This window comes from Bubalus bubalis, chromosome 13, assembly GCF_019923935.1.
Source record: "Bubalus bubalis isolate 160015118507 breed Murrah chromosome 13, NDDB_SH_1, whole genome shotgun sequence".
In the NCBI taxonomy this organism is placed as follows: domain Eukaryota; kingdom Metazoa; phylum Chordata; class Mammalia; order Artiodactyla; family Bovidae; genus Bubalus; species Bubalus bubalis.
In genome coordinates, this window is record NC_059169.1 from 59,284,912 (window position 1) to 59,296,937 (window position 12,026).

Here is a 12,026-nt window from a genome sequence, read left to right on the forward strand (position 1 = left end):
ACTCTAGAAATGGCAGACTAATCTACAGTGACAGAAAGGAGATTGAGTAATGGCCTAGGAATAAGGGGAGAGAAAGGGAGGGACAGACAGACAACACAGGAGCTTGAGGAAACTTTTGAAGGTGACAGATATGTTCATTATCTTGACCATGATGATGGTTTCATGAGAGAAGATATATGTGGTTGTATCAAATTGTATATTTAAAGTGTCAATATACACAGATAATTGTATGGTAAATACCTCTCAATTAAGCTGTTGAAAAAATAAAACAAAAAGCACACTTAATTTACATGGCAATTTAAAAAATGTTATTCACAATAACTTTTGCAAATTGATTGATTAAAATCACAGCACAGCTATGATTAAAGCCCAGATCAGTCTGCTACTCCTGTAACAAAGAACCACAGACCTGGTGGCTTAAACAATAGAATTGTATTGTCTTCCTGTCTGGAGGCTAGAAGTCCAAGGTCAAAGTGCCAGCAGGGCTGGTTTCCTATGAAGCGGCTCCCTTTGGCTGCAGATGCCCCCCTTCTCCCCGCGTCCTCACAGTCTTCTCTCTGCGTACGTTGATGTCTGTGTCTTAATCACCTGTTCTCATGAGGACATGAGTCATGTGATTACGGCCCTGCCTAATGGCCTCGTTTTCATTTAATCACCTGTTTAAAGACTCTGTCTTCAAATACAGCCACGTTCTGAGGTTCCGGGGGTTAGGCTTCAACACAGGAATTGGGGAATAAGGTGCAATTCAGCTCATAACAAACCATGTCTCTGCATATATTACAACACTTACCGCACAGTTCATTTAGACACAGCCTAATTTCTTTTAGGATATTCTGGTTATGTGAATTGCATGATTCAAAAAGAGAGATTTTCTTTCTTTTTTTTTTCCAAGTCCTTATTGAATTTGTTACAGTGTTGCTTCTGTTTGATGTTTTGGTGGGGTCTTAGTTCCCCAACTAAGGCTTGAACTAGCACCCTCTGCTTTGGAAGGTGAAACCGATACCAGGGAAGTCCCAAGATATCTTCCTGAATTAGCATTTCTATTAAGCTACCAAAAGCCATACTTGAGCTTTTGGTTTTGAAAAAAACCCACACAGACAAGAGATAAACAGGCGGGAGGAAATGTGATCTTTCGGGAGGTGAAGAGGGTTGGGAGTTGGGGGACAGGGTTGGAGATAGAAAGAAGGCCTGGAAGTTATTCCTTCCAATGACATCCCGTAGGAAAGAGAAAAGAGACAGGATCACCAAGTTGCTTTCCCTTTATCTCAAGTCCTGTCTTACCATCTGCCTGCCTGGATGGACCCACATGAAGTTTTTGTCCAGCCAGGTCTGAGACCTATTAGTCCGGGTCACTGGAGAAACACCCCAATCCACAAAGGAAAATCATGACTTTACGACTTAAATGACCACATTGCCAGGCAGAGCTCCTTCCTTGTTCTGAGGCCAAACTGGTAGCTGGCCAGTTTGTGAGCATTTGTGAGCCCCTCTTTCTGTAGCTGCCAAGGGCAGGAAATTCAAGCCAGAGTCAGGCAGGTGGGGAGCTCCGGTGCGGTAGGAAGCAGGATGCTCGGCGGATAAGCACCTGCCAAATGAGACCTTCGTGTTTTTGTTCAATCTAATAAAGTTCAGTTTAGAAATGTGCACGGGTTTCTAGATTGCAAAGCATTCTTACTGGGTCTGTGATGAAAATGTCCTCTTTGGGGTGAGCCTCTTGGACTTTCATGTGCAGCTGGGGAGCAAAGATCTTTTTTAAATTCTATTTATTTTTCACTGTGCTGGGTCTTCACCGCTGCCCGGGCTTTTCTCTAGTCGCGGCAAGCAGGAGCTGCTCTCCAGTTACGGGGCATGGGCTTCTCGCTGCAGTGGCTTCTCTTGTTGCAGAAGTGGCCTCTAGCACAGGTGGGCTTCAGTAGTTGTGGCTCCGGGCTCTAGAGCACAGGTTTCAACAGTTGTGGTGCACGGGCTTAGCTGCTCCACAGCATGAAGGATCTTCCCAGACCAGGGATCTGGCCCACCAGGCTTCTCTGTCCATGGACTTCTCCAGGCAAGAATACTGGAGTGGGTAGCTACTCCTTCTCCAGGGGAGCTTCCCAACCCAGGGACTGATCCCAGGTCTCCAGCATTGCAGGCGGATTCTTTACCATCTGAGCCACCAAGAAGCCCCAGGGGAGCAAATATCTTACCTCAGGCTTGAGGGGAACTGGGTATAAACTGATACCGTGAGTGTGACCTAAGCGTCGTTGCTATGGCTGTCAGATATACACCCCAACCTTGTACTACACCTGAAAGAATCATAGTCCCCTTTCCAGAGGCTTCTTTAAAAGAATAGGTAAATGACTTGCATTTAGTTACATCTTTGACAACCTCCCATACATTATTTTAATGCTGAGGTGGGAGGTGGAGGATCTGAGGAACCACCCGTGTTGTTGATTTGGGGAAGTCATTTTGTCCTCTCCGGGTGTCCCTTTCTTCACAAGGAACTGCTGCTGATTCTTTGATTTCCACCGAAACCCTCACAGAGTAAATCAAGAGAGAGGAAGACCTACATGATATGTGAGCTGGACTCAAAATCGAGTGGGCAACTAGAAAATTATGATTATTAAAGGATTGTGATTTTTTCCATAATTATTATGGTGACTGTTTTTGATTATCTACTACATGTCAAGCACTGTTGTAGACTATAATATATATAACTTAATTCTCACCACAGTAAGAAGTAAATAATAATAGTTACCATTTTTATATCAGTAAAATAAGGTTGGGGGAAATTCCTTGCCCAGGGATTCATAAATCTGAAGCAGCAAAGCTGAATTCAGATCAAGATTTGTCTGATTTAAAAGCCCACTCTTGCTTCTCCACCACTCCTCACTTTTCTGAAAAAAAGGCCCTAAAACATATTTGGGATTGTATCTGAGTGCTGTTATTTGGTGAGTTATCTTTGTATGTCTATTCAGAATGCAGGGTCCTTAATACAGAAAGAATGGGTCTTTTTCTGGCTTTGGTTTAGCAGAGTACACAAACTTGTGTCTTTAAAATGTGACTTGAAGGTCTGTATCTGACTTAAGACATTGTACCAACATCAGGCTCCTGGTTTTGACAATGAACTATTGTTATATAAAGATTGCAGGTAAAACTGAGTGAAGTGTACATGGGAATTCTCTGTACTATTTTGCAACTTTTTATGAATCTTAATCTAGTTCAGAATAAAAGTATTTTTAAAATGTTACTTGGCAGTGATGATTAGGGACACTGTGGTGTACAGAAGAACAAAGAGAACCTGGGCCCCAGGTTCTAAAGCTGACCTTCAACAACTGCTCTGAGTGGCTCTGCAGAAGTCCCGTGTCCATCTGAGGCCTGGAAAAGTCCAGATGGTGTCCAAGTCCCATGTGAGCCCCGAACAGTAATTTCTGTTATGAAATATATATATACATTATATACAACATATATATACAAATATATATATACAACATTAAATATATGTTCTACAGAGGTTATTAAGTGACCAGGTTGGGATTTGAACTCTTGGTGACTGGGTACAAACCTATTTTCTTTATAAAATACTGGTCTAGAAGTCGCACTGACTGCAGAGATGACTTTTGGTTGTTCTAATTAATTATAGTTGGTTGATATTTTTTTCCTTTCACCTTGTTAAAATAATTGCTAATTAATAAACTGTAAAACTAACACTTTGGATTTCCCAGGTCTGTCTCACTGTAAATAGAAGAAATTTTAAATCTTGACTAGGGAAAAAAAAATTCTAGACCTCCACTTTTGGATGCAAGAATATATGTATATACATCTAACTTGCTCCCTCCCAAAACACACTAAAACTATCGTAAAGAAATGTTTTAAAGACACATACCCCAAAGGACAGGCGGGACAAGAGAGGCAATGACAGCAAGAAAATGATAGAAGCTGGGAGGCAGAGGAGTGAGTGACGAAGGCCTGACAGCCTGGAGCTGGCAGGAGATAAAGCTAAGGGTGAGTGCCCTTCACACGCCGGGACGCTCACAAAGCTCAGGCACCACCGGTGCCCCTGGAGATGGAGACACAAAGAGGGTGGCTGAAGGAAGGACTGGGTGAAAACCCCAAGATACAGATCTCCAGATTGCTCCCCCTACTCAGGGCCCCTGGCAAACAGCTTTTCCGCTATCTGATCAGACTCTCGAGCTTTCCCTCTCTTAGGAGTGAAAGATAGAAGCTGCAAGTGTCATGTCAAAACCAAGAAGAGCAAATGACTGTTCACACGATGACCGTGGAGCGCTGAGACTTCCCACCCTCCTCCCCCAGCCTAGCTCCCAGAACACAGAGCTGAAGCTTCCAGGCGGGAGGCTCAAGTTCTGCCATGGGGAATCTGACCAGGCCAAGAGAAACAAGCCAGAGATCCTGAAATTAGGGAATGTGCACAGCCAGCTCACCCTACAGGAAAGCTCACGCTCCACCAATCCAGTCTGGAGCTCAGAGTTTCCAGTTAGATTTTTCAGTTCTAACTCTATCATGAAGACAGATATAAAACAAGAGAAAAAGGCAACTGGGAGATTATGCAGGGAGAAGAGAACTTTCCCCCAAATAATTAGTATCCTCAGAGACATGAGAGAGGATGTATGCAAAAGAAACAGAGCTATTTTAAAAAGAAACATGTAGAGAACAACAGCAGAAAGAGCTTTGGGAATTAAAAACATGAACGCACAGATGACAAATTAAGTAAGAGAGGCAGGGAAAAACATTAGTGGGAAGTATCTCAGAAACCAGAGCAAAAAAACCTAAAACGTTAGAGAAAGGAAAAACAGAGGGTGAGTCCAGTAAGCGTGATGTTTAAATAATGGAAGTCTACGAAATAGAGGAAAGAGAAATAGAAAAGAGGCAACTGCTGGTTGCCTATTCAAGAAGCTTTCCCAGAACAGAAGTACATGAGATTCCAGAATCAAAGTGTCCACCAAGTACCCAACACAATGGATGAAAACGGACCGAGGAACATCACCGGGGAACTTCCAGACACTGGGACCAAACAAGACCCAACGGGTTTTCCATAAAGATAAAACATGTCAAACACCAGGATCAGGAAACACACTGACCTCAGACTTTTAAGAGCAGAAAGACAATGGACGAGGGTCCAGTTGTAGTAAGATGGTAAGCGGATCCTCCACCCAGACTCTCCTGTGGACTGCCCTTATAAAACCTGGACAGAAGGACACAGCAGCTGTTGAGGAATTCAAAAAATAAACAGGAGCAGACAGACTGATGAAGACCAGAATCCAAAGTACCACCAAACCAGCAGGGCAGGCATCATTTTTCCCTCTGCAATATCCAGCTTTGACTTTCGGCAGACAGTTATGGCAGCCGCAGCCTGAGGTGCCAAGCATGGAATATTACTCAGCAATAAAAAGGAACAAGTTATTGATCCATGCAATATAATGGATGACTCTTAGATGCCTTTGGCCAAATGTAACAAACCGGATCCAAAAGACTATTATATGTTTCCATTTATTTAACATTCTGGAAAAGGACATACTTTGTGTAGGGACAGAAAACAGGTCAGTGATCACTAGGCGACAAAGTACAGGGAGGGGCTGACCGTAAAGAGGAAGCTTAAGGGCATTTTTGTGATAGAATTATTCTGTATCGTAACTGCTCCTTGCATTTGTCAAAACCCATAGATAGACCTGTACATCACGAAGAATGAAATTTGCTATATGTAAATTAAAATCAAACAAACAAACAGGATATGGAAGAAAGCCCCCCCTCAAAAAAAAATGTAAGCGGTAACAAATTAACCTAAATATTAACAATGAATAATATAACCACAGAGGAAAGGAGTGAAGAAAAAACTCTGGAGCTTTGAAGACAGTATTTAGCAGGGTAGTTTCAAGTTTAAGACAGCATTCCCCACCCCCTACCCCCGCTCCACATATGTATTAACTGAAAAAGGAAAAATAGTAACTTTACTTAGTCTGTTAGGCAGAGGAGGAAGGTAAACCTCACCAGCAATGAGAATTCTCAACATCATGAATCTCTGGACATGATACACTGAGAAGGGCACATCCTTTCTGTTGTATCCTTGCTAAAAACTCATCATGAACAGACACACCAACCCAGGTAGAGGGACATTCTACAAAATAACAGATTGGTGTTTTTCAGTAGTGATAAAATCATGAAAGTGAACACGTAAACCCTGAGGAACTGTCACAGACTGGGAAAAACTAAGAAGTAACATCTAAACATGATGTGGGATCCTGGGACAAAAAAGGGGGCAGTTGGTAGAAAAACTGATGAGCTGCAAATAATAAACCCATAGTTTGAAGTTTTACACCAAAGCTAATGTCCTGGTTTTGATCATTGTACTATGATTATGTAAGACGTAAACATTAGGGGAAGCTGGGTGAGGGAATATGAAAACCCTCCATACTATTTCCAGTTTTCTGTCTCGAATTATTGCAAAATAAAAGTTTTTTTTGTTTGTTTGGACCACGTGGCTTGCGGGATCTTTGTTCCCCAACCAGGGATTGAAACCTGGCCCTCCATAGTGAAAGCGTGGAGTCCCCAGGGGTTGAACCCGCCAACTCCTGTGTCTCCTGCATTGCAGGAGGATCCTTTACCCACTGAGCCATCAAGGAAACCCCAGTAACCATGTGGATTTATAAATCACACGAGAGCTCAACCCTAGTGGACATGTGAGTTGGTGTCTGGAATCCTCTTGCCCCTTTTTCTACATCAGCCAGTAGGTTTGGCTACAATTCCCAGGCCTTGGGCTTTGTTGAACTAGAAGAAGGAAGAGGAAGGGGAAGCGAACAGCCTCTGGGGTGGAAGCTGTCTTCCTGTGCTCCTCTAAGCTCCCTTCTGCTCTGGCTGTCCAGCTCTCAAACCCCCAAGGAAGCTACTCTTTCACCGTGTCCAGAAGACTACAGGATGATTAGAGTGTAGGTTGGATGGGTGACGCCTGTTTATGCCCTCGGAATTTTTCAAACCATCTCCATGCTTACAAATCTGAGCTTTTATGTTACATTTGTGGGGAAATAAGCAAGCAGCTGCCAGCCGGTAGCAAGACTCTTCATGTTCAGAAGCTCCTCCGCGTAAGCAGCACATTAAGTCCTGAAAGGTTTTCTTAAGAGCACTGTTTGTCCTTCCAGTTGCCTGGGAGGAGTTCACTGTTCGCAGCTCTCAGGTTTATATACTTCCACCAAACTGGAGGATTTCAAAACCAAGCCTGTGCTGCTCCTCTGAGCTGGTGTCTGTTCTCCCAGGCATGTTTTCCCAGCACATTTCCCAGGGCTTTTTCTGCGGCTGCAGTGCATTGAGAGAGAGGCCATCTGCAAAGACTATAAGGCTCTCCCCAGCTGTTTCACAGCCACAACCCCACCCCACTTTGAAGTCAGGGAAATTCAAAGGGTCCTCGTACGGAGGAAGTATCCGTGGCTGGGGGCCAACGTTTCATCACTCCAGCCTCCAAGTCTTCAAACAAAGTCCTGGCAGGCTCCTAGGGGGAGGCTGGGAGGCTGTCCATGTGGAACCTCCCAGCCTGGACGCTCCCAGGCCTTTGGGTTTCGTCCATCACGCGACCCGTCTCTTTCTGGTTATCATTGGCTGTTGAGCCAAGGCAGCTTCAGACACTGCCTTTTAGAACCTTTCCTAACACTGAATGACTTGGTCCACTCCCAAAGCCAACGACATTCAGGATTTTTTCACTGCTTTCCATTTTTTTAAAATTACCTCTCACTTGTAATTCACACTCGTAAACCACTCCTGGACACGACATGGGGTTACAAATGTTCATCAGATACCTCCGGCTCAGCATGAGCAGAGCAGGCACACTGCAAACCAAGGCAACTGCGACCAAAACCCTGACCCTGGTCACTGGCAGCGAGCAGAGCCTTCTTGGGAGAGCACAGCTTTGCTGTAACCACGGAGAGGGCATCTGTATCTCCTACAAAGAACAAGGAGATTCCAAAGCTGGTGCTTGGTACACTGTTTCCAGAATCAACAGTAGCAGGAGGTGGAAGTGATGTGGAAGGTTTGGGCAGAAATCTCTTTATCTACATAATTAAAAAAAAATAATCAGGGGCTTTCCCAGCAGCCCAGGGGTTTATACTCTATGCTTCCAATGCAGAGGCATGCGTGCATGCTGAGTCGCTTCAGCAAACCCATGGACTGTAGCCCGCCAGGCTCCTCTGTCCATGGGATTCTCCAGGCAAGAATACTGGAGTGGGTTGCCATGCCCTCCTCCAGGGGATCTTCCCAATCCAGGGACTGAACCATCGTCTCTTATGTCTCCCCAGTGCAGGGGGTGCGGCTTCAATTTCTAGTCTGGGAACTAAGATCCGATATGCCGTGCAGCCCAGCCGATAAGTTTTAAAACAAGGCCTAATTAAGGTAAGTAATTTAAAAACAAAATAGAAATAATCAAAGATTCTTCAGAAAGTTTTTAAAGGGTTACACTGTTTAGACGTTTACTCTGTGTCAAGCACACGCATCACCTCACTGAATTCTGAGAACGATGCCACATTACAGATGTTATTGTTCCCAGGTGACAGACTAGGAAACCAAGACACTGGTAAAGGAACTTCTCCAGATTCGCATAGCTAATTAGGGGCAACACTGAGACTCAAACCTGGGTCTCTGATGGCAGAATTCAACCACCAAGGCCCCTCAGACTCAGGGGCCTTGGGTTCAATCCCTGGTTGAGGAACCAAGATCCCAGGAGCCAAAAAAAAAAAAGAAACATTCTCTTCCATGCACCAAAGCCACTAATATGCATCATAGACATGATGACAGATTAAAAAAACAACAACAAAGAAATAAATAGTGGAGAAATGAGCGTGCTTCTCTCCTTAGGAGTATGACCCTTTTCCTCATGACGCTCTCACCCAGGAGTGCCTGGCCTGGGAACCCTGGGTCTCCCACTGTGGTCATCTCTCTAGATGGCCTGACCCCACACCTGAAGAAGCCTCACATACTAAAAAAAGAAAGATACCAGAACACATTTGCTGACAAACAAAAGGATAGAAGAAAGAAAAAGAACCCACACAACTGGAAGCTGATGGTGGTCCTCAACCAGGGGCGATGCGGCCCCCAAGAGACATTTGGTAACGTCAGAGGGTATTCTTGATTGCCAGAGTGGTGTGTCCATTGCAGAGTGGGAACCACTGGGTAGCAGTCAAGAGGCTAATAATCAATCCTACAGGGCACGGGGTTGGGGCTGGGGGGGGTGGGGAGCGGCCTGGGAGGGGCGGAGGGGGTGCCGGCGGGGGGTGGGGGTGGGGGTGGAGTCGCCACTGCCCTACCCCCGTCCAGCCCTCAATGACAATGGTCTGGGGGAGGTGGGACCTCACCGAAAGGAGCAGCAATGCTCCTAAGCTGGTGTCCAGCGGGGGAGGATGAAGGGGCCCCACTACTGTCAGAAGCTGGCTGCTGCTGCTGCTAAGTCGCTTCAGTCGAGTCCGACTCTGTGCGACCCCAGAGACAGCAGCCCACCAGGCTTCCCCGTCCCTGGGATTCTCCAGGCAAGAACACTGGAGTGGGTTGCCATTTCCTTCTCCAGTGCATGAAAGTGAAAAGTGAAAGTGAAGTCGCTCAGTCGTTCCCGACTCTCAGCGACCCCATGGACTGCAGCCCACCAGGCTCCTCTGTCCATGGACCTTCCAGGCAAGAGCACTGGAGTGGGGTGCCATTGCCTTCTCTGGTCGGAAGCTGGAAGCTGGGTCAAATGGCAGCTCACTGGTAGGGGGTGGGGGTGGGGAGGTGACCACTCACACTCAGGCTCCTCTTACTCGGCTAATTCGTGCATCTACTGATCGTCAGAACCGCCAGCCTCCTCTCCCCAATAAACAACAACTTTCCGAATTCAAAATACTGCCTGACAAGCTAGGCGCACGATCTGACCAGGCGACTTTTCGCTGTGTGGCGGTGTATCTCAAGGGGGTCCATGGGAGAGAGAGATGTGGCATCGACAGGATCGCAGGGGCCCCAGCAGAAGACAACGCCAGCGAAGAACGTTATCATCAGAGGAGGAGAGGGGCCCTGAAGGCTGGTCAGGAATCCTGGTCCCCACTTACGTGAGCAGAACAGGTGATCACGCTCTGCAGCGGGGAGGGAGGTGAAGGCGGATCTACGACCCGATACCGCTGCAAATGTATCTCCTCTACTCAAGGAACTAAAACCAGACGTGTGTCACATTCACTTCAAGAGAAACTGAAGGTCAGAGTTCTGCCAGGGGCTTCCCTGGTGGCTCAGAGGGTAAAGTGTCTGCCTGCAATGTGGGAGACCTGGGTTTGATCCCCGGGTCTGGAAGATCCCCTAGAGAAGGAAATGGCAACCCACTCCAGTATTCTTGCCTGGAAAATGCCATGGACAGCGGAGCCTGGTAGGCTACAGTCAATGGCAACTTCACTTCTGCCAGGAAGGAACCAGCCTGCAGTCAGACACAGCTGGTTCTGACTTCCAGCCTTGAGACGCTCTCGCCGTGTGACTGCGGCCAGGAAACAATCTCTCTGGGCCTCCTGGGTCTCTTGTCTGCAGCAGGACTAATTATCAGCCACTCCTGAGGTGTGATGTGTGGAACAAGGCATGCGGTGGTGCTGGGCGCAGAGTGGAGGAAGTACCATGTTCTGCCCTCTCTACCTGCTTCCTGCACAGGCACAGGTGACAGAGATTGTTTTTCCCTGAGTGCGACTGGGAGAAGGGACCCTGGCCAAGGCTTTTTATTAAATGGACTTTACCTCGATGAATCATTCCATGCAAGATGTCCAAATAAGCAAGCTTGTCTCTAACAAGTATTTGTCTAGGACACAGAAAATGACTCCTTGAGACACACTCACAATGGACCCAGAAGCAGATAGAGCCTGAAGCTAATGAAAATGAAACTTCAGGCCTCTCACTTTCCAGCCCCCAGTGGAGGCCCAGGCAGCAACCCCAGCCACACATTCATGGTCATTTGCTTCTGTAAACTTGGCAGTGGTGAGATACTATGACCTTAATCGCTTAAGATAGCTGCTTCTTTCTACTCTGACTGCTCTTTGGCCATATTCCTCCTCTTTTTGGGTGACTCTGGAGTGGCCACGTTTATTCTGGGTCTGGCAAAGAGGAACCTGAGCTAAAGATACCTTTACTTTGGCTTAAGATAGATTTATAAATTTACAAACTATATTTATAGTTGAGTTACTGAAAGCGGCTCTGGAGTAGGGAAGGTCTCCAGGAATGTTCCTACAGCTCCCTCCTCCCAGCCCCCCAGCCTGCAAGGAGATGGGAAGGCTCAGATCCAGAGGGCGGGTCACAATTCGAGCACGCCCTGCGGGGTCTGGCACCAGAAGTATTCTGGGCGGGGAGGAGAAGCAAGATTCGAAACAGAGCCAGAAGAGACCAGTCTGAAGCTAGCCTGGAGGAAATCGTTCCAGTAGTCAACCTTGTACAATTGTAGGCACACTTAAAGCTGATTAAGTGCTCAACAATAAAGTTCTCTCCTTTCAAGAAGATGAGTCTATCAACGAATATACACCCTCAAAATGCAAGTTTAAAGGATTTTAGAGGTGTGTCAAGCAAGCAATAAATATTTTTATGAATTTTGTGATATTTCAAAAAAATATGTGTTTCCTGTTAATATTTGGCTGTGCCCAGTCTTAGCTGCAGCAGGCAGGATCTTTGATCTTCATTGCAGAATGTGGTATTTAGATCCCTGACCAGGGATCAAACCCAGGCCCCCTGCACTGAGAGCCTGGAGTCTTAACCACTGGACCACCAGGGAAGTCCCCTCTGATACTGTGATACCTAGTTTTTTCTAATTTTCTATTCTCTTCAAAAGCGCCTCTCAAACTGGAAAAGCTTCAGGCCCTAAAAAAACTGGATCCATCCATTTAGATCACATATTTTCATCTTTTTTGAAGAGAGCAGAGTGAAGGAAAAGTGAAGAGGGAGTTAACTAAATGTCCTGCAGTAACTATATTCCAGTGATAGAGTGGATCTAGAACACTGGACATTTCCTTGTGTATTTGTTCTTCTGAAGAGAGTGAAATAAAATATCAGTTTAAGGCTCCAGA